General features: G+C 42.5%; 1 long non-coding RNA gene across 1 annotated transcript; it reads right to left on the bottom strand.

Moving 5' to 3' along the window:
* Window positions 1-1130: 1130 nt before the first annotated feature.
* LOC141409607 (uncharacterized) lies at window positions 1131-17631 on the bottom strand. Its single transcript, XR_012430588.1, has 2 exons — window positions 17441-17631; window positions 1131-10670 (listed from the first exon to the last, which is right to left on the bottom strand). It is a non-coding gene; the product is annotated as an uncharacterized lncRNA (long non-coding RNA).
* Window positions 17632-25052: the final 7421 nt, after the last annotated feature.

Below are 25052 nucleotides of genomic sequence, written 5' to 3'. Positions count from 1 at the left end.
TGCTATTGCTTCAAAGTTTGTTTTGTCTGATGTAAGGACAACTGCCCCTGCTCGGTCTTGGTGTCCATTTGCATGAAATGCCTTTTTCTACCCCTTTACTTTAAGTTTATGTAAGTCCCTATGTGTTAGGTTAGGCTCCTGAAGGCAGCAGATGGTTGGTGAGTTCTTACCCATTCTGCAGTTCTGTAGGTTTTAAGTGGAGCATTTAGGCCATTTACATTCGATGTTAGCATTGAGATGTGAGATACCATTGTATTCATCGTGCCATTTGTTGTCTGTGTGCCTTGGTTTACTTTGTTTCTTGTTTTTGCTTTTTAAATTGTGTTTTCGTTTTATACGTCCTGTATGATTTATGCTTTAAGAGATTCTGTTTTGATGTGTTTCCAGGATTTGTTTCAAGATTTAGAGCTCCTTTTAGCAGTTCTTGTAGTGGTGGCTTGGTAGTGGCATATTCTGTCAGCATTTGTTTGTCTGAAAAAGACTGTATCTTTCCTTCATATATGATGCTTAGTTTCACTGGATACAAACTTCTTGGCTGATAATGGTTTTGTTTGAGGAGGCTGAAGATAGGGCTCCAATCCCTTGTAGCTTGTAGGGTTTCTGCTGAGAAATCTGCTGTTAATCTGATAGGTTTTCCTTTATAAGTTATCTGGTGCTTTTATCTCACAACTTTTAAGATTCTTTCCTTTCTCTTAACTTTAGATAATCTGATGACAATGTGCCTAGGCAACGATCTTTTTGGGATGAATTTCCCAGGTGTTCTTCCTGCTTCTTATATTTGGATGTCTAGGTCTCTAGCAAGGCTGGGGACGTTTTCCTTGATTATTTCCCCAAATATGTTTTCCAAACTTTTAGATTTCTCTTCTTCCTCAGGATCACCAATTATTTTTAGGCTTAGTGGTTCAACATAATCTCAGACCTCTTGGAGGCTTTGTTCATATTTTCTTATTCTTTTTTCTTTGTCTTATTGGATTGGGTTAATTTGGAGACCTTGTCTTTGAGCTCTGAATTTCTTCCTTCTACTTATTCGATTCTATTGCTGAGACTTTCCAAAACATTTTGCATTTCTATAAGTGTGTCCAATGTTTCCTGAAGTTCTGATTGTTTTTTTCTTTATGCTATCTATTTCCTGGAATATTTCTCCCTTCACTTCTTGTACTGGTCTTTTTTTTTTTTAATTTCCTTGCATTGGGCTTTGCCTTTCTCTAGTACCTCCCTGATTAGCTTAATAACTAACCTCCTGAATTCTTTTTCAGGTAAATCAGGGATTTCTTCTTGGTTTGGATCAATTGCTGGTGAGCTGGTGTGATTTTTGGGGGGTGTTAAAGAGCTTCTTTTGTCATATTACCAGAGTTGGTTTTCTGGTTCCTTCTCATTTGGGTAGGATCTGTCAGAGGGAAGGTCTAAGGCTGAAGGCTATTGTTCATTCTTTTGTCCCATGGGGTGCTCCCTCCTTGATGTAGTACTCTTCCTCCTTTCCTATAGTTGTGGCTTCCTGAGAGACAGTTGCAGTGATTGTTATCTCTCTTCTGGGTCTAGCCACCCAGCAAGTCTACCTGGCTCCGGGCTGGTACTGGGGCTTGTCTGCACAGAGTCCTATGATGTGAACCGTCTATGGGTCTCTCAGCCGTGGATACCAGCACCTGTTCTGTTGGAGGTGGTAGGGTGGTGGAATGGACTCTGTGAGGCTCCTTAGCGTTGATGGTTTAATGTTCTATTTTTATGCTAGTTGGTCTCCTGCCAGGAGGTGGTGCCTTCCAGAGAGCATTAGCTGTGGTATTATGGAGAGGAACTGGTGGTGGATGGAGCCCTAGAACTCCCAAGAGTATATGTCCTTTGTCTTCAGCTACCAGGGTGGACAGGGAAGGCCTATCAGGTGGGGGCAGCACTAGGCGTGTCTGAGCTGAGACCCTCCTTAGGCGGGTCTTTCTTGGCTGCTATGGGGGATTGAAGTAAGATTTCCAGATCACTGGAGTTGAGTGCCTAGGAGGATTATGACTGCCTCTGCTGAATCATGCAAGTTGTCAAGGAAGTGGAGGAAAGCTGGTAGTCAGAGCCCTTTCCCAGCTCCTACACAATCTGAAGGGCTGGTCTCACTCCCACCATGCCCCCAGCTAACAGCACTGAGTCTGTTTCCAGGCAGTGGGCAAGCAGGGCTAAGAACCCGCCCCAGGCTACCCGCCTCCCAGCTTCAAAAGAACAGGGCTTTGGCTCTTCCCCAGCCTGTGGAGTCTGCACACTGGATTTGCACCCTCCCCTGGGTTCTGGCCAGCAGGCTTCTTGCCTGGTTCAAATTGTTACAAAGTTCAGCTGGAGACTCTTCTCTCTGTGGCATTCCCCCCACTGCCTCTGGCCATCCTCCCAAAGGATCCCTATGGTGCCAGACAGGAATGGCCTGCTTGGGGACGCAGCAAGCTCCCAGGGCCTTTCCCACTGCTTCCTCTACCCCTGCATTTCACTCAGCTCTCCAAATTGACTCAGCTCCAGGTAAGGTAGGAAACTTTTCCTGCAAACTAGACTTTCATTTTCCCCAGTGGGAAAAATGCTGCTGGCCCAGTGGAGGTGTATGTTCAGGGACGGAGGTTCTCCCTTTCCCACTTCTGCAGTTGAGGCACTCACAGTATTTGGGATGTCTCCCAGGTCCTGCACAAGCAGTAAGCTTCCTTCAGAGGGTCTGTGGGTCCTCTCGGGATTGCTGGTTTGTTCTTGCAGTCGTTCTGGAGCTAAAATTCATGATGTGAGCCTCCACACCCTGCTCTGTCCATTTGAGTCGAAGCTGCAATCTAGTTCTGCCTCCCATCTGTCATGATTATCACTCAGAACCCCTTCTCTATGCTTCTTAATTAGAATAATAATATGGCCGGTGCTCCTGGAGCCATCCTGAGACCATCATCGGTCACATAAACACAAAGGATGACTGAGCTACACGGGAGGTCCTAGAATCACCATCAACACGTATGGGTGATGTGGCAGCAACAGATTGTCTACCTCTGAGTTTTCCACTGCTTGATAGAAAAACAGATTTTTGTATGTTATCTATGCCATTTTTAAATCTTACTTGCCACTGAAGTTATTCCCTAAATGAAATACACAAAACTGGTCTGTTGCAAAATATTCCTTGAAGGCATCTTTCTGTCTCCGATCTGGGAGTGAGGGGAGGGAAGGACAATGGTACATTCATAGTGCAGAATTAAACAGAGAGTAAACTGGAAATAGGTAGGAGAAGTGTCAGGCAGGAGCCTGGAGAAAATGAGCTGTGCTGTGAGACCCCCAACCCAGATTCTACCCTTGTTTGGCTGCTAAATGTTGGTGATTTTGAGCAAGTTACATCCTGTCTTTGGACCTCAGTTTCTTCATTTTTGCAATGAATTTGGGCTAGATATCTCCATGGTCCCAACACAGGGAAACAACCAGTCTGCAAACCCCATGAAGCAAGGAGCTTCACATTTCCAGTGAAAAGAAGTAAGGTTCCTAGAAAGCTCCTCCTTGAAGTCCTTCATTTTCAATCGGAGACTCTTTGAGACTTCTAACTCTCTTGCCCCTCTTTACACTCCTATTGTACCCAAGAGATACACATGAAGTTCGCCCCCATGCGTAAAGTCCTCCCAATGTTCACAAAGTCCTTCTTGTGTGCATAAAGTCCTCCCCACTCCCATTCCATCTTTACCATTTTTCTCCCTCATATGCAAGAAGTTCAGCCAAATCTCATAGATAAGGCAATTGTACTCACATAGAACTATAAAATTGCATTTTCTATCTGAGGAGTTCAAATAACTTCACAAAATTACATTTTCTTTCTCAAGTGTCCCAAGAAATTTACAGCTATTTCTCTTTTATATATAGAAATTCATTGCCAGCATGCACATTGAGATTTTTGAGCTCTCAATTCTGTTTATGGAAAGAGGCTTGTATGAGACAGCTTACAAAAATATAAAAGTATAAAACAATTGTTGAGCAGATTGTAGGGAAAAAAAAACAAAAAACAAAAACAAGAAGCCAGAGATCCTCAGATCAGCACAGTTAATGTGTGCCTCATGATCTTACACTGTTGCCAGAAAAAAACACAAATTTGGTTCTCCACTTCCTAGCTGCTAAGACAGAAATATAGTCACAGTTTCAGAGATGCTAACTTTCTGAAGTTCATACACTCACCCAGAAAATCTGCAGTCAAATCAACCAGAAAATTTAGGGTCAAAGTACTGGCCCTTAGACCCCTTCCCTGGACTAAACTCTATCCCACAGTGAGTCCACCGACAACCCCTCCCCTCATAGGCAAGGCAGCCAAAAAGCTGAGGGACATGACTCTTCTAAAGTCTGGGAAGCAGAGTTGTTTACCCAGTAAACATCAAGCAGTTCAAACCACAGAGACAGGACTTTCCAGAACTTGGTGCCTCAGCCAACATGGACAATGGGATGGCTAGTCAGAAATGCATCACTAAAGAAAGTCACAGAGAGGAGAACTATGAGTGTCCATGCAGGCATTGTCTTGGGGCAGGAAAATCATTAGAGTCCAGACCTAGGCCTTTGGTGGATGGCCAGTCTGATGCCACTATTTTCCTTGTGAGATTCTTCTTGATATGAATTCATTCTCAGCAAGCAGCCTCCTGATATAAGGTTTAACTTCCCAGGGAGGCTTTCTTCTGGGAAGAGACAGTCCTGGCATACTGAGGTATGTGGTCTGGGCCTCGTGGCCATGGTCCTTCCCTGAGAAGCTGTAGTTTTGTGCATCAGTGTTATGAGTTTGGTTAGTATGAGTCTGCCCTGGAAGAGCACACACTCCTTGTGGTAATAAAATCAATCCTGAGCCTACACCATTGGGGGTCAGATACCAGGCCATGGTCAATCCTCTGAAGGGGCAGGCATCCTTTTAGGACTCCTCAAGGTAACCAGCCAGTAGTTGCCCTGTAGGTGCCCCCCCTCCCACTGTCTTGTGTTAAAACTTCCACAGGGATCAGCATTGAGGGGGCCCTTGGTTTCCTCACTTTGCCTCCTCCCTTCCTTGTTTGGGTGACCCCCATGGACTCCCAGCAGTCTGGCCAGCAGTGATATATGTTGCCTCTGGAAACTTGTGCCTGCCTTAGACCCTACACATTGACATGAAAAAAAAAAAAAATAATTGCATCTCAAACAACCAAATTGCTAGTACTTTACATTTACTACACACATTACCCATGGGCAAATTTGAAAATTATAGCTCTTCTCGGGTGTTTTATACTAGATTTCAAACAGCCCAGCCCAGCGTGAAACTGCAGGGAACTGAAATGAGTATGGAGGCGGAAAGTGGAGAAGGATCAACTTTATCTCCTGATTAGTCGAGATGAGAAATGATTTGAGAGACGCGAGTGGAATGACAATAACATGGTTCATCGGCCTGATGGTCCGTTGTTCATAAAGAGATAATGGTGCCCCTGGAAGTTTGTGTGGCTTAAGTCTGCTTGTGATGACCAAATAGGACTGACAGAGTTGTTTTCATCTGGGGCTTCAAACATGTTCTTAAAATTATGTAAAACACCAACACCACAAAATAAAAAAGAAAGAATTCACGGGATATTCAGTGGTAGGTCATTATTGGGAAGAAGGCAGAACAGCGCAGAGTTACTGACCCTTTGAAGTTTAATTTTGAAGCAATCTCCCCTAGAGGCCTTTTCCTGACCTCCACCCCACTCTCAATCGGAAAAGAAGGTTTTGGGTTGTTTTTGTTTTAAAGCTTATTTGGGCTGTCCTCCTGGCACTTACTCCATCTTCCTTCCTTTGCAATCACTCACGGGGTGCTGGGTCTCTTCCACTGATTTCTCTTGTAGTATTGACTTTATGCCATTCACCTTGTAGGTGCTCAGAGCAAATGGACAAGGGAAATGCAGGAGAAACTATGATGCAGCGGGACTCGCTCATGTATGGACAGCACTTTAAAGTATTCACAAAAGCTTTGCAGACGTGATCCCATCTGAACCCCACAAAAGCCCTGGGAGGTTTACTAGAACTAAGACTCTGTGCTTCATATAAAGAAGCTTTTATTCTACTACAGGCATTATTTTCATAGATCTTCTCTAAAATGGGGATTGTAATTGTTTCTACCTCATAAAGTTGCTACAAAGACTAAACAGAATAAAGAATTTATGTATGTAAAAGCACTCACAACAGGGCCTGGTGCATAAAAAAGGCTCTATATGTTTGCTGTTATTGCTTTTTATTACCACTGTCTTATTTAATCTGGAATCAGAAGGCTAGGACTGAGGTTTTCTACTAAGCTCAGGGTCCCTGTTGGCACCTTCAGGATTCTGGCCTGGCATGATGTGTCAGGCCAGAATATACACCACAGCCATGATGGTGTGTATGGGCCACTTTCTGCTGTGGCCTTCGTGTCCACTTCTGCATCACAGTCTGCCGTGGACCTTCTCCAAGAGCACTGCCTGCCATGGTCATCTATGGCTGCCTCTATGAGGATACATTTTTCTACCATTCTGAAAGAGAAAACTTCTCTTTCTCCTCTGGGGTTCATCTCTTCCCTCCCAGAGGAGGGAGAAGGCCATCTGCTCCTGAGTCCTGCAACCATTCCGAATTCTTCTAATAGAGATTTGCTCTTTACCGGAGGCCCAGGCAGGTAATGTCCCAATGGGAAGAAATGCCAGTGCACACTGTCTCCCAGAGAGGTACATTGGGCCAGGCAAAAGCGGGGCTACCGGGCATGCAGCAGCAGGGAGGCGGCTCTGGGCACAGTTTCAGTGCTGATGCCAGGTCGGCTGGTCTGGCTCTAAAGGAAGGAGAGCACAGCCGAAGGTGGACCAGTTTCACTTATACATTCCCAAACCAACACCAGACCCACTGGTGTGCTGACTGCGCTGTGAATTCTTTCTCTGGCTATGAAAAGGCCAAAAGAAAAAGGTAAAAAGTTAAACCATGAAACAAAGGCAAACACCATGTCCTGGGGATCTAAATACAGACATTATATACCGGATTTATTCTATCATAATAGAACCCTTTTACCATCCTCACACCCAGTCATAACCCTTGTCAAGGTGTAATTGGATGCCCCATGGCACTGGATCCTTCTTGGACACTTCTCGGGGGGGAAAAAAAAAACCTCTTTCTTATAAAAAAATCTCCCAGTTTCCTCCATCCTCTCCTGAGACATTTAGCTCTTTCTTCCTTGTTAAAGGTTGTTAGTCTACATATCTTGGCTTTCTGACCTCAGATACTACTACATTATACAGAATTAACTTAGCTCTCTTGGGAGTCAAGGCAACCCCTTCCACATGCCTCTTCTATAGCATTTACCTGATTTTCTCTTGGTTATTTGTTTATATCTCAGTCCTCAACTCCTTCCTCTCATTGTCAATTCTGAGTTCCACAGGGCAGAGGTATTTTCTCATCCTTGTATGCTCAATGCCTAATACAGTGTTCATAACTGCTAACTGAATACTGTGAGATCAGAGATTGAGGTTTAGTCATCTCAAAATGTACCTGACACATATGAATTTACTTATTACTTGTTAATCCGAAAGAAATTCTGAACTAGTGGCTATTTCTAAGGAAGTAATGCTCCACTGTTTTTCAAATTTACATTACAAACTTAGTAGTGGGCATCAAGGAATATGATGTGTGAGTGGGAAGGGGTGGTTCTTGGAAATGCTTTTATTCCTGATAGTGATGTTTTGTGAAAGCCTGTTAGTTTTGCAAAATGCCTGGTCCTCAAAGTTTATAAGTCCTAGACTAGAAAGTGGTCTTAAAGCCATGCATCTAGTTCAACTCATACTTCATACATGAGTATCCAGCCTATGTGTGAACACTGCTAGGGTTAAGGAAAACACCAATTCTGTAAGCAACATGATGAATCTTTAGGCAGCTACATTAGAAAGTGCTCGCTATATTACTCAGCCATTAGAGACAATGATTAAGAGGACTGTATGGCCCTAATGAGCATGTTTTCTACAATGACACATAAAACAAAGACAAAGCAAGGTACAAAAGCCATCATAAACGTCATGAACATAGCTATGAAAAATATGCATGAGGGAAAGGATTAAAAGAAAACATATCAAAATTATAATTCATTCACTAATTCCTTTACCAAATAGCACTAAGGCCCCATTATGGACAAGGCACTGTTCAAGACACTATGGATATGGCATGGACAAGGTGGACAAGTCATAATAGCTGGGTTATGAAGATGGAATTGGGGTGAACTTTGTTTATTATCTCCATATTCCCCATTTTCTGGCCTGAGTTTATATTGATAGTTGAGAAATCCTTCCTTATACTGAAAGGACGTGAAAAAGAATCTTTTATTTCTCGAGTCGTGGAGGTTTCAGAAAATGTATTATACAAATAGCTCTTCTCGTGAAAAGATGTTGACTTTCTATTAAGAAAGAAATAATCAGTTGTGCCAAGGTGAGTGTGACTTGCCTCCAATGAATTTATCGGCAAGATAATGCTTTCCACTGATCTCAAAGAACAGAACAGCCATAAAATTCTTAAGTCAGAAAGGACTTTCCAATTTATTTTTTCAGATTACCAAAATCAAGAGCAGAGCTAGAGCAAGAACGCATAGGATAACTTTATAATAAAACCTCAGGGTTGGAGGAAACCTTAGAGTTGAACTCTCTAGCCAGCATCCCTAAGTGTTCATCTGACATCATTCTGAAGTCCTCTAAAGACAAACCCTTGCATGCATTTGATTAAATTATTGCAAAAGAGAAGTTTGGCTCACTACAAGTTTCATGAATAGCCCATAGTGGGCAGTTTTACACTTCAAATAGCTCTTTCTTCAGTATTTGGTTGCCTTCTAAAGGAAGTGGGCTGGGATGTGCGTGAGCATCTCCCCACTTCAACTATGTGAAATGGTCCACATGCATTACTGCAGATCTATGTTCTCCTTGCCATGTGGCTGTGAGTGATGAGCAGCATCTCCTACATAAACTGCCTATAAGAAGACAATTGTCGATTAAGCTGGGATCACTTTACCTAGGATGACAGCACAGAGTTTGTGAAGAAATCCAGTGATACAAATGGAAGTTGCCTCAGTTGAAACTCTCTGGGAATCAATAAATCTATTATACCAATTCTTAATTCACCCATAGTAGAGTTTATCTAAGTATCATTATTGGTCCATGCTGACAACTTCAAAATGGAGTTTGTCTTTTGCTTAGTGAATAAAACCTCCCAAGGTAACTAGCTGCTTTCAAAAGCTTTACAGCCGTTTTTTTCACAGCATCTTGATGTTGGAACCAATGGTGTTCTTTCACAGAGAGAGCTCTGATGGAGAGAAAATGGATTGTCTAGAAAGAGGCATCTTTTTCTCTGGTCCAGTGATGTTAGTAACAAAGGGTTACTCTCTTATAACCAGAGTCTGTCTTGGAGTCTTGCTCCAAACTTCACAAAATTTCTGCCATACCAGGCTCATGCTTCTTCTCTCTATTGCACTAAAAGACATGGGGGTGGCCAAATAAGGGCATAGGGCTTCCTAGCAAATACATCTGTCTCACGGACAGGGGGCAGCAAAACTCAAGGGCTCATTTGTTAAGATTTGCTTTAAATGTGCTTTTCTTGATGTGGGGTGGGTTTTTTGGTTTGTTTTTATTCTGTGGCAGTTTCTTGCCTCAACTACTTTATTTAAAATGATTAATATAATAATCCACTTATATTTGTGTAGAAGCTCTCAAATAGAAAAGCTCTCAGCCTGCTTGGAATTTAAATAACTATTTCCTATTGACGGCATTTCCTTTGAAATGAAAGTTCCTGAAATGGATGTTCCTGGGAGGCTTCTAACTCCTAAGAGTTGAGGAGAGTGTTAATTGACGTCTTGTTATTTATAAGAACGGTGCCCTTGCAGCTGAACACATCATCCATAAGAGTAATGAGGAACAACCCGAAATGGGGCCTACTCTTTGTGAGGAAGGTCTCAAAAGAATCAAGATGCAAAAGATCATATCTATTTCACAGAAGCCAAAATGGATGGTCTTTCTGCTCAGATGCTCTGGGAAATTGATCGGTATTGTGAAAATGGCAGAACACTTGACACTGGAAATAAATCTGTTATTAAACCAACTTGTTCTATTGTTTGTTCTCTTATCAAACAATATTTTAGTGTCTTGCTTGCTCTCCTAGAGTCAAACATAAAAGAATCCCTTTCTGACTCGGCAAGCAATGAGCACCATGTAAGAGAGAAAGTGCACTGGTTTAATTCTCAGCTATGACTCAGGCTAAACAGGACATGTAATTCTCTTTTCCTCCATTTCCCCATCTGTGAAACAGGATTTTCATTCCTGGCATGCACACCAGAATGTGAGGATCAAATAAACTAATAGATATGAAAAAATGATGTAAACTATAAGGTAGTCCTATATAACTAGAATCACATCCTTATTGTATCACGTTTATCATAATTGACCTGCATACATGTCTGTCTCCCTAATGGACTGTGAGGTCCAGATTCATCAGTTTCCATGACAAATTAACAGGGTGCTTCTGTTATTCTCTTTAAAAGGCTTGAGTCTACATGACAACCAAATGGTTTACAAAGGGGGAAAATTCAGTACTCACTTTCGCATCACGGAGAACAAACATCTAAATGTTGTGTTGCGTGATATCACATTTCTAACAGCAGGCAGATATTTGTCATAAAGTCACTGACTAACTTCAGCAGGATTTGTCAGCCTTCACCATGGATCTACCTGGAATTAATAAGGAAACTTATTCACATACACACAATCTGTCCCAGGGTATAGTGTAAAAAAAGCAGCACAGAAAGAGGAGTGTGTGCGTGTGTGTGTGTGTGTGTGTGTGTGTGTGAGTTGAAGATTAAACACACCAAGAGAAAAATGAGGCAGTGAGTTCAACACCTTAAGAATAAGGAGAAGGTTTTTGTTGTTGTTTATGTCACCATTGTTGTTACAGTAAATAGATTAGAAAAACATTCAATAACAAAATAAGGGGAAACCCTGGGTAGGGTTAGCATCCGCAAAGAGTTTCCTAATGTCCTATTTAATCAAACAGGATGCCAAGGCCTTGGGCATTATTTTCACAACTTTCTGACATATCAAGTTTTCTCTATGAGACAAACACAAACTGGCTTCCAGAGACAGCAAGTATATCCCAATATTGAGACCTGAATGTCCTCATAAAGAGCATACTGTTGTGGTCAATATCTACACACTTCCAATAAATAAAATGCTTTGTCCGTACTATGCCAATGTCAGTAAAAGTAATTCAATGAGTAGCCGAAACCATGCCTTAACTCAAAAGCTCTCTAGTCCTGATGCCCAGCTAACTCTCCAAAGCATTTACTAGTGGGACCTCGGACAGATGAGGTAGTCTTTTTTGGTTCGTTTTCAAATCTGAGAAAGAGGAGTATTTATCCTGATAGGGCTTCTAGGGGAAAATAATCAAAGACATAGTACCTGGCACATAGTAGGTTCTCAATAAATGTAGTCTGCCTTCCCACTGTGCAAATAAATGCCCAAGAAATCTGAAGAGAAATCTGAATGCCCATGTTCTAGTTGTAAATGACAGGCAACATTAGAGGGTAACTTCCTTTGACCCAAACCCTGAGTGTGTGGTAAGCAAGTCTTTTATATATGAAGGCCTTAATCCAAAATTAGATTTACAGTGCACATCCTTTTAGCCCTAACAGCTCTTTAATGAGCCCATTACGTTAACAAGTAGCTTGGTAGCCCAGCTCTTTGCTCTACTCTCTTTTCATCTGCTCAGCAAGACCACAGGCATTAACTACATAAATATATTCTGCATTTTGAAAAGAAAAAATAAAAAGACCCTGCCACCCGGGATGCTTATCCCTTCAAGGAAGTCTCAGACTTTAGCAACAACAAAGTGTTGGTGTGTGAGACCCCATAGAGTTCATGAATTTCAGATGCTTGTAAGAAATTATCTGTTTTGCTGGACTCTTGCTGGGATCAATCAGCCCCTCAGTGGTTGGTACAAATTAAGAGCTAGTGTGATGCAAGAAGAATATTTTAAACACCATTTGACACCAAGTACTCCTCTGTCCTCTTCCTGCCTCCCTCCCTTCCTCCCCTCTAACTCTTCTACCAGCCACCTTTTCACCCCCTTTCCTTTTTAACTGTGACTCCCTGACTCTGCTCAAAGTCGTGAAGTGTAATGAAAGTAATGGCACATGTGTCTTTTCTGCAGAGGGATACTGTTTATAGAGTGATTTCCCATCATCTCACAGGATCTCCCAACCGCCTGGTATAGACACCAAGCAGGACTATCACCACCTCACCCTACTGTCTCCCTCTGTCTTTCCCAATGTATTCCCCATCTATTCCCCACACAACTGCCAAAGTAATCTGCTGAAGTTCAAATTGAATCATGTCATTCCTCTGCTTAAAATAAATCCTTGGTTCCTCCTCATTGCCCAGAGGATAAAGGTCTGCTAGGGTTTACCCCTACCCTCCTCCTCAGCCTTGTCTCTTACCACTCCTTTCTCATTCATTCTTGCAATTCTCTGAATACCTTAAATGACATTTTGTCTTCCTATTTTTCTCTGTCCCTGAACTACCCACATCACCCTGGTCATTCAAGTATTAATAGCTAACTCATATATAGCCTTAAAGATTCAGCTCAACCAACTCCCACTCCAGAAAGCCTTACCCAATTCTCTAAAATGACTTAGGTGCCCTAGTGCTATATTGTGTGGCACTAGTGTTTGCTTCTGGCATAACATTTATCAGACTGCAATATCATAGCCAGTTAACCGTCTGTCCAGACTCCCCACCTCCAACTAGACTGTGAGTTCTTTGAGAGCAAGTGTAGGTTTTGTATACCTCCACAATCCTAGTGTCTGGTACAGTATCTCATATATGGTAAGCCATGAATTCTCAACTTGGTTACTTGTCATGGTTACCTGAGCTAGTTTATTCATGATGCAAATCCTCTAGATCTAACTCTAGAGTTATTAAATCAGTATGTCTGTTGCAGGTAGAACCTAGGTTTTCATGTTTTGTTGAAGCTGTGATGATGATGTACAGCCCTGGTTATGAATAATGTGGTATGTAGGTATTAATAAATATTTGACCATCAGTGAATGAATGAATACATAATGTCCCCATTTTAGAGATGTTGAAACAAGTTTTAGAGTTAGAAATTTGGCCCATTTTGCTCAACAGTAACTTTTGGAAAGATAATGATCTAAAGAGGTATAAGATAAAGCCTTTCTAGACTAGAGTTGGACTCGAGTTGTTTTATGTGCATGCAAATCACCTGAATTACTCTCTAGCTTTTTCAAGTACAAATAGGCCTTTTCATTTAGGGAACTTAGACTGACCCAGTGTCTAATACACAGTAGGTCCTCACTATTTGTTGAAGTGCAACTGCATGGCGTGAATCAAAGAGCCCTGCACCTGGAGTGAGCAGCCTTGAATTCTAGGCCTCTTTATGATATTAACTGTGACTTATTCTGGGGTAAGAATTTCCTCGGGCTTTAGATTCCCTATCTGCACAATCAGAGGTAGACTAGATGATCAAAGGTTGCTTTCAGCTCTGACATTTTTTAATACAATGAGTGCTGGAGAGCTTGAATCTGAATTTTGGCCTAGTCCTAGATGAAACACCTTCACTATGACTAAGTTAGATGGCATCTGAGGCCCACAGGAGAAGTGACATGAATACACTTTTTAATCCATCACGAATGTGGCCAGGATGGAGTGCTACCTTTTGTTCTGCTGAAAGACAAGCGAATATTCAGCCCTAAGCACCCCCAAGGCTTGCCTGAGATGCTCACCTTGGCATTCAGACACCAGCAAAGATCTCCCACTCTTGATAATGTGAAGCCACTGTCACAGGGGCCTCTGATACAAGGGCTGACTCCCTGGAGGAGCATGGCATAGTAAAGAATGTGGAGGGAAGGCATGGGCTCTCTGACATTCACAGAAAAATAACAATAACCTAACATATGCACCCAGAGTGATGGTGTGCAAATCATAGATAATTTGATTTTAACAACCTTGCAAAAGAAAGAAGTAGGTATTATACCTCTGCCTTGCACTTTGGGAAATTAATGCTCAGAGATGTTGAAGGATTTCTGCATAAATGTAAAGTGATTAAATGTAGGAAACTGATGGCAGATTTTTCTGGCTCCATTGTAATATTCCTTTGGCTACATCATATTGCCTCTTTTTCTTATTTTATCTGTTGGATACTTACAAAAATCCTGCAAGGGAAAAAGGGCAAATATTTCCATTTCCATTTTATGGAGCATAAAGTTGAAGCTCAAAGAGAATTTTCAGTCTCACACCAAGTAGCAGGGACTTCCATTGCACTTTATGGTATATCACTACTGCTTCTTTTTTATTGTATTTTATTGTACAATCTAGCTTCTACTCCATCAGAGAGTTAGAAAATACTGGTAATGTAATTTGCAGTTTTCTAACAAGAAAACTGAGGTCCAGAGAAGTAATATTGGAGAAATTTATTAAAGATAAATTTATGAGTTTGGGTTGGCAGTGTCATCATTGGAAATCAGCCCCTATACCATCACAGGACCAGAGTACCACTCAGAGATATGGTGCAGGGGACTGTAAAATGATGAAGAGTTGACTTAGATATTCATTAAGCTCCTTCCTGACTATATGCATCCATGGTTCTATGCCTAACCCAAAGCCCCCAGTCAGGATCTCATCGGTCAAGATGTGAACCCAAGTCCTCCAAATCATACTTTATCCAATGCATTTTTTGCCCTATTCATTCATCTTTCCTTGGCTCACATTTCCAAATATTTCAGAATCCAGCTATCTAGGTGTAGGTGTAGTTATCATTTGAACACTGGCCAGAACAGGAGCTCTCTGTAGGTTTACTGAGTAAACACTGACAAATTGGCCACTCAACAAATCACACATATTAACATGGAGTAGGCTTCTCAAACAACATGAAATGATTTTTAAAAGTTCCTAACTTGGAGACTGGATCTTGGCTCTAGTCCTGAGTATTCCATCAAATGCCTTTAGGAACCTGATCAAAGTCACTTTCTGTTTCAAGGCATTGAGTATCCTCCATTGTAACATGACTCTTGGACAAGAGGTCTCTTTTAAGCTCAGCAACTCAAGACCACAAGACTAATTATCTTTGCTGCCAGCCGTGGTAAGGCTGGAAGACAAGGAGCTTGCAATAACAAGCTTATCCAGGTGCTAACCAGAGAAAGTCAGGTTTAGCAAAGTCACATTGACACTCTTTACCAAGCTTGAATCCATTTGAGTTTGGGAGGTAAGAAGTAGCCCAGAAATAATGCAATGAAAAATTAGCCTCTCCTCTTAAGTCCTAAACGGTCATATGCCTTTGAGCTCCATTGCCCAGTCTCAGGTTGGCACTGTCTTCTGTCAGTAGCTATAGTATTTCCCCCACAACAACCCATCTCTATTTCTCATCACTGTCAACCCCATCCTCCATATCCCTAGACAGAGCTCCCTGCTTATGTTCCTACCATTTCTTGGCTGACAATCAATTTTCCTACCTGTCATTATCAATTCTGTTCATTAACTCTCCCACCTGTCTCAGCTGAGGCCTCCCGACACCAAAAAGCATCTCAAAAAAAAAAAGACAATGTTCCCAAGCAGAATAATTGAAACTTCTTGCACATCTAGAGAGCCTTCTGTCTGAAACCCTCAGAGCCATTTTTTAAAAGTCAGTAGAAATGTACATTTTATACTAGAGAGGCAGACTTCACCATTCTAGCACAACCAAATGAAAAGTAAAGCAGAAACCAAAAAACATTCAGCAACTACTTCTTTCTTTGTGGTTCACAGAATGCAAAACTGGTCTGACCATTTTTTTTAGTTCACTTGTTAATTGCCTGTAGTTCTTTTAAACATGGCCTAAGAAATGATTAATACAGCAATAATACTGTGAAGGTGAAAATGCTAGAGAGACGATCTTGTGCCTTTCTCCAAGGAGTTCCATGAACTGCTAAGTTGCTAAGACTTGATAGGAACTTTTCGAAAGACTTCTGTAGCACTACAAGGCAGTAATACATATTGATGAAAAATCTGTTATCAGACTATCTGTATTTAAGAGTTATAATAACAACAGCTATTCTTAGACAATCCTTTACCATTTATAAGGTATTTTCACACGTCACGTCACTTTGCAGTTACTGTTTCCTCTATCCTGAACATTCCTCCCTCGGATATCTACCTGGCTTGCTCCCTTACCTACTTCAGAACTGTATTCAAATGTTGTCTTTCCTATTGGCCTAAAAGAAAATGGTAACTGTGCCCACCTTACCTGAAACTCCCTATCCCCTTCCCATGATATGCTTCTCCTCCACAGCACTCCTCACTATCTGACTTGCTATATATTTTACTTATAGAATGTGAGCTCCCTAGGGAATGAGATCTTTGTTACTTTCATGGCTGTATTCTCAGTGCCTGGATTACAGTAGTTGCTCAGTTAAGACCTTTTGAGGGAATAAAAGAATACATTGTGAATGCAATTATCCCCACAGCCTTGAGGAGCAGGAGGCATCATTATTACTATTTTGCAGATGAAGCAACTGAAACTCAGAGAGCTAAGTGGTCAGACCACATGGATGAGAGGGGCAGACCCAGATGGCCTCACACTGGCTCACTCTGTGCTCTCCAGAGACCACATCTCGGAAACAGACACTTTAACAAGTGCACCCTCCCACGCAGGAAGGAGTGTCCAAGTCAGACGGGTGCTGAGGGCTATAATGCTCAACCCTGTGCCTGCACCCCTGTATTAGCCCTCTCTTGGCACCTGCCTTACCTACTCTCCAGGGAGTGTGTTCCCAGGCACCCACTGTATTTGATGAGCACCTGCGGGTCTAATTATACCATTAAGGTAGGATAAACAAAGGAAAAGGAAGGAAGAAATATTACAAAACAAGCAAGCCTGAATGGTCAACACATCAACACAGTAATTACGTTTCTCCAAAAAGAAAAAGACAGGAACTAAGCATTTCCACCTAGCTCTTTTCGTTTTCAAATGGAAGCCTCCTCTCCCAGCTAGCTGCAGAGCAGATTACCTGTGCTGGCAGCTTCCCCACCCTCACCATGCTCCTCGTTTCCTCTATTGACAGAAGTGGGCCATTACTCTTCACTAAAATTCAGTGTCCACACACTTGCCCCTTGACAACACTCTGGAAATTGATCTCCTTAAATGTCTTTGGAACTAAATTAAGGCAATTTATTCTTTCCCTGATCCACATGGGTGTCCTCTGGGACAGAATCATTGCTAAAAGGATGATCATGATTTTTTGAAAAGGGAGGGAAGTCTCTCGGGAAGGAGGCAATCCAAAATCTTGGTGATATTGAGTATAAGTGATTTTAAAAATCAAATGCCATTAGTACTGCTATACTGCTTACAAAGAACATTCACATCCATTATCTATAGGATTTAAGCTTTGTGCTACCCTATGAAGAAGTTGAGAAATACCTTTTTTATAGACGACAGAACTGAGGAAATGACTTACCAAAATTCACATCCCTGTAAGTGAAAGAGCAACAAATATTTGTGTTTGGGTGAGGGAGAAAGGACAAGATGGAGGAAGGTGAACAAGGAGGCACAATCCATGTTGCTTCCGGGTTCTTCCTCACCAACTTTTCCGCGCCCGGGAAGATGCAGATCAACCGAGCATGCGCCAGGTGACGTCAATCCGAAGAGATCGAAACTTACCCGGCCACGCCTATGGAGACACCCCTATTACGCCCTTATCCCGCCCACTGCCCGCCCCCTTCCAGTACCAATGCATAAAAGTCCGCTGCCGGCAGGAGCCGGCGTGACTTCTTCGGCGCCGCATCGGTGGACAGGGAACCTCACTGGAGAGCGCCCGCGCGACTTCCCTGGCCCCCCACACCTGAGGACAGAGAACCTCGCCGGAGAGTGTGCGCATATTTGCAATAAAAGACTGCCACTTTCTTATGTACTTTGGCCTCATGTTTAATTATTTAGCTCTCCTAAATTAAATTAAATGAAACAAAACAATTTGAATCCAAGTTTTCTGACTCTAAATGGAAAGCTTTGCACCACAAATATGGCATATATATGTACATGTGTATGTAGAGAGAAAGACTGATTCTTTCTTTACCCTGCACCTTCCAAATTGTCTTTTCCAGACACCTCACTTGTCTTTCCTGTACTCAGATAGTATTTTCCTGCATCAGAGAGCAGGACTCTGGCAGTCCCCATACCAGCTATGCTCAGAGGTCAGCCAAGTATTTGGCTTGCTTTAAGAGCATGGACTTTCGAGTCAGACAGACCTGAGTTCCAGCAGGGATAGATTGCACTGATCCTCAAAGTCTCCAACCACCTCACAGGGTTGTTGACAGAATTATATGAAAAGACACCATGTGATATCCATCACAGCACACGGCACACAGAAAATGCTCAGTAAATCAGAGCAATTCTTGTTGAGTACACTGTTCACTTCTGTGTCACATCTGGGAGGTGGGGGTCCAGGCTGTTATCTTATCTTACACTATTGCCCAAAGCCTTTGCCAGAGTCACTCTCTGGGCTTGAGTGTGCATGGGAGCAGTGATGTCCTCTCCTCTGAGAAGTTCTGGGTGCTGAACAGTAGCAAAGACAGCAGCAGGCATTCCTGTTTTCTGAACATTTAGTGTTCTCCATAAATAAATGCCATTGATGTCGTCAGCCGCCCTACCATTAATCCTATTTTAGATGTATTAACACCATTGATTGTGTCCATAGACCTGCTAAACACTGAGTATTTGTGTCACTGCAAAATTCATATGTTGAAACCCAGCCCCCAAGATGATCATATTTGGAGGCAGGGCCTTGGGGAGGCGATTAGGCCAGGTTAGAGGCCCTCATAAATGAGATTAGTGCTCTTGTAGAAAGGACCCCAGAGAGCTCATTTGCCCCCTTCAGCCATGTGAGAACATAGTAAAAATATGGTGTGATATTATGAGATTGTATATGTGTATGTGTGTGTGTGTATGTGTGTGCGTTTTCATTAACAATTCCCAGTTTATCACTCCCTTAGCCCTATTACAGTCTTTTGTTAAAATGTGGGGGCACTTTAGGTGTCAGAAAGCAGAATCTCTCTCTCAATGACCTTCTTCTGCTGTTTTTCACCTGCTTCTTTTTCTCCACAAGGCAGGCTTTAGAAACTAAAAATATACTCTAATCTTCCCCCACCTCTGGCCAGAAAGAAATTTTCTGACCCACCCTGTCTGACTGTACATGATAAGACCCCTCCTTCCAAAGAGGTTCTGCCTCATGCCCTGGGGAAGGAACACTGCACAGAGAGGCCAAAAAAGAATTGGAACAGGCAGGACTTGCTGGGTTTCCTCGCTCAGTTATTAGTATTAAATTATACCCTTCTTGTCCAATCACATTTCTACATGGCTGTCAATCAGGCCTATCCAGTGAAGTCTCCATAAAAGACCCACGAGGACAGAATTCAGAGCTTCCAGATAGCTGAACATGTAGAGGTCCTTGGAGGGTGGTGCATCCAGGAATGTCATGGGAGCGCTATGCCCCTTCCCATACCTCGTCTTATGCGTCTTTTATTTGTATCCTTTGTAATATTCTTTATAATAAACCATTAAGCATAAGTAAGCATTTCCCTGAGTTCTGTGAACTGCTCTAACAAATTTATAGAACCCAAGGAGGTGGGTAATGAGATCCCTGATTTATATCTGGTTGGTCAGAAGCACAGGTAGAGCAGCCTGAGGTTTACACTAGGCATCAAAAGTAGGGGACAGAGGCCTGGTGCGGTGGCTCACATCTGTAATCCTAGCACTTTGGGAGGCCATGGCAAGTGGATAATCTGAGATCAGGAGTCTGAAACTAGCCTGGCCAACAGGGTGAAACTCCAACTCTACTAAAAATACAGAAATTAGCCAGGCGTGGTGATGGGTGCCTGTAATCCCAGCTACTCAGGAGGCTGAGGCAGGAGAATTGCTTGAGCCCAGGAGGTGGAGGTTGCAGTGAGCTGAGATTGCACCATTGCACTCCAGCCTGGGTGACAGAGTGAGACTCTATCTCAAAAAAAAAAAAAAAAAAAAAGTAGGGGACAGTCTTGGGGACTGAGCCTTCAACTTGAAAGGGCTCAGTAGATAGCCCTGCAGGTAGATAGTGTAAGAATTGAATTGAATTGAATTGAATTGAGGACATCCAGCTGGTATCCACTGCAGAATTGATTGCTTGCTTGATGGTAGAGAGAAAATCCCAAAACATTTAGTCACAAAAGTCTTCTGTGCTGACTGTTGTGGCATAAGGGCAGAGAAGAAACATTTTGTGTTTACTCCACGCTCAGATGGCCATCTATGAACCAGGAAGCAGGCCTTGCCAGACACCAAACCTGCCGGTGCCTTATTCTTGAACTTTCCAGCCTCTAGAGCTCAGAGAAATAAGTTTCTATTGTATATAAGCCACTCAGTACTGTGGTATTTTGCTATAGCAGCCTGAAAAGACTAAGACAGGCCCTATCACATAAAGATGCAAAGAAAACCTCGGTAACTCAACAAAGGATGCAAACTGAAAGAGTCCACCTGTCAGAATGCAGGCTCTTCACCACCACACTATGCCACTTAAAGAGTGAGCAGGCCCCTTTGGAACACCTGTCTTCTCCTGCAGCAGGACTGACCCCTTCCAAGTACCCTTTCCTACCTGGCAGTTCCACCCTGGCCAGTCTGTGGCTCAAGCCACAGCTACAATCACAAAATGTTAAAACTAGACAGGCCCAGAGATTTAGTCTTCTTACCCAGTAACTCCCTCATTTCTCAGATGAAACTGAAGCCCAGAAGGGAGGTGAGCTGCCTGAGGCCTCACAGTCTCATCCCATAACTGGAATGAAACTCAAAACTGTGAGGACATTGTGGGCTATGGGAAGTTGCTGTACCGGCTGCCTGGTCGCTTGGCTGTGCCTCTCCTTTACCTTCTCTGGCACAGCGTGCAGCTCCTCACCCCCCTGTCAACACAGGCTGTGGTATGACTTGGTTTGTCATAATATTTTGTTTGAATTGTTTGATTTAAAAATAGATATATTTATATATAGGTATCGATATAGATAATCTGTGCTTTTTAACATAGGCAGCCACAAATCTTTTTGGGAAAGTAGGTAAAGAGCAAATGAATGTGTAAATAAGCCAGGCAAGGTGGCTCACAGCTGTAATCCTAGCACTTTGGGAGGCCAAGGCAGGTGGATCACCTGAGGTCAGGAGTTCGAGACCTGGCCAAAGTGGTGAAACGCTGTCTCTACGAAAAACACAAAAATTAGCCTATAATCCCAACTACTCAGGAGGCTGAGGCAGGAGAATCGCTTGAACCTGGCGGGCAAAGGTTGCAGTGAGCCGAGATCATGCCATCTCCCTCCAGCCTGGGTGAAAGAGTGAAACTCCGTCTTAAAAAAACAAACAAATAAACAACAACAGCAAAACAAACAAAAAAACTGTAAATAAGTAGATTACTGACAACTTAGCATCCTTTTCATCATTCTTTCTGAAAATTTTGCAAATTCTGAAGTAGGTAAGTGCAGCGAAGAAAAGCAAATTTAGCAGTGAGTATGGCTCATAAATTACTTTCCTAAAGGCAAGAAATAATAAGAAATGTGGGTCTATTTCTTCTCAAGGTAGAAAAAGAGAATGTCAAAATAGTGCTGCCTGCTGAATGTTGAAAAGCAAAAGCACTGAGCTACTAAGTCAGAATGACAGTGCGTATGTTGAGAGTGGGTCATTTCATGTGCTTAGGTACTTAGAAACCTGATCCTTAACCACAGTCCCCACTGTGCTTTCCCTCCCCTCTGCGTTCTTTCTGGTCCCTAACTTAAAGAACTAGGACCTTTGCATGAGCATTTGTCTGAGGATTTTAGCCCGAGCTGTTCCATCATTCTGAAACATTATTTCTGTGTATCTCTGCGTGGCTGGTTCCCACTGGTCAACAGCAGCTCAACTTAGGTTTGACTTCCTCACGGAGGCTGTCTCTGGCCACCCTATCAACTCCTCTTACCACTCCAGCAAAGCACCTTGAGTTATTCCCATCATAATAACACTTATCGCTACTTGTTTTCTTCCAGAGTTGATAATTGTTTCTTCCCCATTAAAATGCTCACTGAGAACAGGGACCTTGTCTATCATATTCACCACTGTTTTCCCAGTGCCTAAACCAGTACACAAGAAGTAACTGTTAAATGAAGGTAAATAATATCAACAAATACCTTATATTCTAAATCAAGGGTCTAATTCACAAACTGGCCAAAAACCATCGATCGATCAATACTTACTTAACAGTCAATGTGTGCTGGGTGCATTTTATGAACTGGATGGGGGTGGGGTAGATGCAGAGATGAATATGATTAGTCTCTGACCTCAAGAAGTTGATGCCCTGGTTGGAGAGTTAAGACATACACTTTTAAAAATGAAACTTAAGTAACATAGCCAGCACTCAAGGACAAATAAAGGGTTCAGAAGGCAAACGTATTGAAGAATAAATACGAAGGATTGAAGGCTAAATACAAAGGAAGGTACAGAGAAGGCACGATGCCTGTCAAAGCCACAACACATGAATGGAAGTGAGAGAGACCAGAAGCAGCCTCCCAGTCTCCCTGGCCAGGGACTTTCGACACCATCGCAGGCTTCCCTTGTGCCCCTGTGACTCCAAGTGACGTGGACTTGGAGAGCTTGACTCTCAACCTGGCACCTAGAGAAGAGCCCACATTTGTCCAATGTTCTCTCTGTGAACCATGTTATACAAGTTTCCACATGTCATCTCAGTTACTCCTCACTACAACCCTGACTACAGGAAGGTGTTACAATTCTCATGTTAGATTAATACAAATGGAGACCCTAAAATGAAAACTATTTCACCCAAAGTGACACAGTCAATGGAACCCGGTATACCTGCCTCTATAGGATCTTACCCTTTCCCAGTTCACACATCTGCCCCCTTGCTCAAAACCGAAGACACTTCCAAGTTCACACAACAATTAGGGATTCATCACCTAGCGGGTGCTTTTCTAAAACCTGGCGGATAGGAACAAGGACTGAGTCCATCATTACTCCTTTTGCCCCACTGCAGAAACAGAGCCCTTCGGAAGACTCACATGTTCAAAGGAGAAAAGAATGGTGGTTGGAATGTGAAAATGCAATGTCTTGGAATTCATTTGGTGTTCCCACCCTTATTCTTGATTAAAGTATTCCCTGGTGACAAGTTCTTTAAAGAATTTCTCTCAACTCCATTCTGCGGTGTGGAGTAATTGTATGTCATTAAAAGCCTAGGAATAGTCAAGATTGCAAAATTCTTGCTGTGCTCTTGGCAAAATCATTACTCACCAGCCAATGTTTAGAAATCAAAATGCTGCCCTTAAGTGCCATTAAACACAAATATTTATCAACGCTGCACCAGAATGTTAGGCTGACGAAGGTTGGATGTTTGTGGGTGTGCTTGCGTTTGCATAATTAGATTCAGGTTTTCAACAAGAACAAGCTGGCTTACTGAAGTTTATGGCCTTCAGATACCCACCTACAGGAAAACGGGAGGCTTTCGCTTATTTATATCTTAGAGAAATGTTAAAATCCTCAGAAGTATGCCCAAAGAAAGCCAGGGAAATTTCTGTTTCACTGCTTTTTACAGGCATCATGAAAGGTACTGCCTATGGTGAAACAAATACCAAGACAGTCAGGAGAGATGAAAATGGACATCTAAAGCTAAATAATGATTCAGGATAGGAAATATGGATGGATAAATCATCATTTAAAAACTTCTAGAGTTTGAAGAAAATGAGGCTTTCAATCTCTGTCTTCAAGTTTCCCTACAGGTGGCCGCTAGAGTTAGTATCTACTAAAACAGATGAGAAATTCTACCAAAGCACATGGCTTACTTAGGTCAAGGTTCCTGGCAGCCAATTCTGAGATGGGATTCTCATTCTGGGGATTTACTGGGGGGAGTGCACTTGGGAGAAGGAAAGTAAAAGAAGCAGAATAAGTCAGAGGGGAAAAGCTCAGTCAGAGCCAATCCCACAGGAGCACAAATCACCCACAGTCAGTCCCACCCTGAGGCAAGGGAAGTAGCCCTTTGCACAACTGTCGGTGGCTGAGGACTGTCTTGGAAAGGCTCCCATTTTTCAGAGAAGTGATGCAGGCCTGGCTGGTCAACACTCACAGCACCTGGGAATGAGTACACACATACCAAAGGGGCCTGGCAGCATCCACCATGGTACATGTGACTCTTCTTATGAAACTTTTATTTCATTCTACAGGATAAGGTGCAAACTTTTCAGCAAGGAGTCTGAAACATTCTGTGTTCTAGCCTTAACTTCATGGCTCTGAAATAGATTTTCTAAAAATCTAAGACTACTTAATGTATTTGTGCAAATGTCTATGTGTATGTTGAATATATCATCAGAGAAGAGTCAGAGGATATCCACCCCTCCTTCTACCAATAGCTTCTCTGCCCTCAGAAGAAAGTTAATTTCTGAGCCTGCCTTTCTATGGGTCCCAGACTAGCCCTCCAGCCTTGTCTCCTATCACCTCTTTCGACACAGCTCAACCTTTGATAGCGCAATAAACTGTTAGTTATTTCTCAAAGATGCTGTGTTCTTTCACCTCTCTCAGACTTTATGACACTTTATGACACTATCTCAATAAGAGATAGACTAGCACAGAAAACGAAAACCCATTCCAACCATTCCTTAATGTGACCAGCATTATGGTCTGAAAGTACAGTCTTAATGATCTTGGGCCATTTTTTAAAACCTCTCATGGTCTCTGTCAAGCAAGGCCTAAATCCCTGGTGTGGAATGTCCTCTGCCTGTTTTTCTGCCTTCACTCTCCAGTTCAAATGGCACCTCTACTGTGGAGCCCTCTCTGACCCACCCCAGCCTTTCTATCCCTTCACAGCCCTGCATTACCTTTTCCTAGCACTGCTGTTATTCTGCTGTATAGAATGATCTGTTGTGTAGGTATCTACCTCTACCATCAGATTGTTTCCTGATGGCAATGCCTTTCACAGCACCTAGCACCTCACTGGGTGCGAAGCAGGTGCCAGTGCAGACATACTAAGTGGAAGAAAATAATGCATTTCTAAGGAATAGGCTCCAGGGAGAGTCCTCACAGACACTGCG

The sequence above is a fragment of the Macaca fascicularis genome, chromosome 2 (assembly GCF_037993035.2).
Source record: "Macaca fascicularis isolate 582-1 chromosome 2, T2T-MFA8v1.1".
In the NCBI taxonomy this organism is placed as follows: domain Eukaryota; kingdom Metazoa; phylum Chordata; class Mammalia; order Primates; family Cercopithecidae; genus Macaca; species Macaca fascicularis.
The sequence above is the reverse complement of the archived record's forward strand: the minus strand, read 5'-3'. Positions and strand labels throughout refer to the sequence as shown.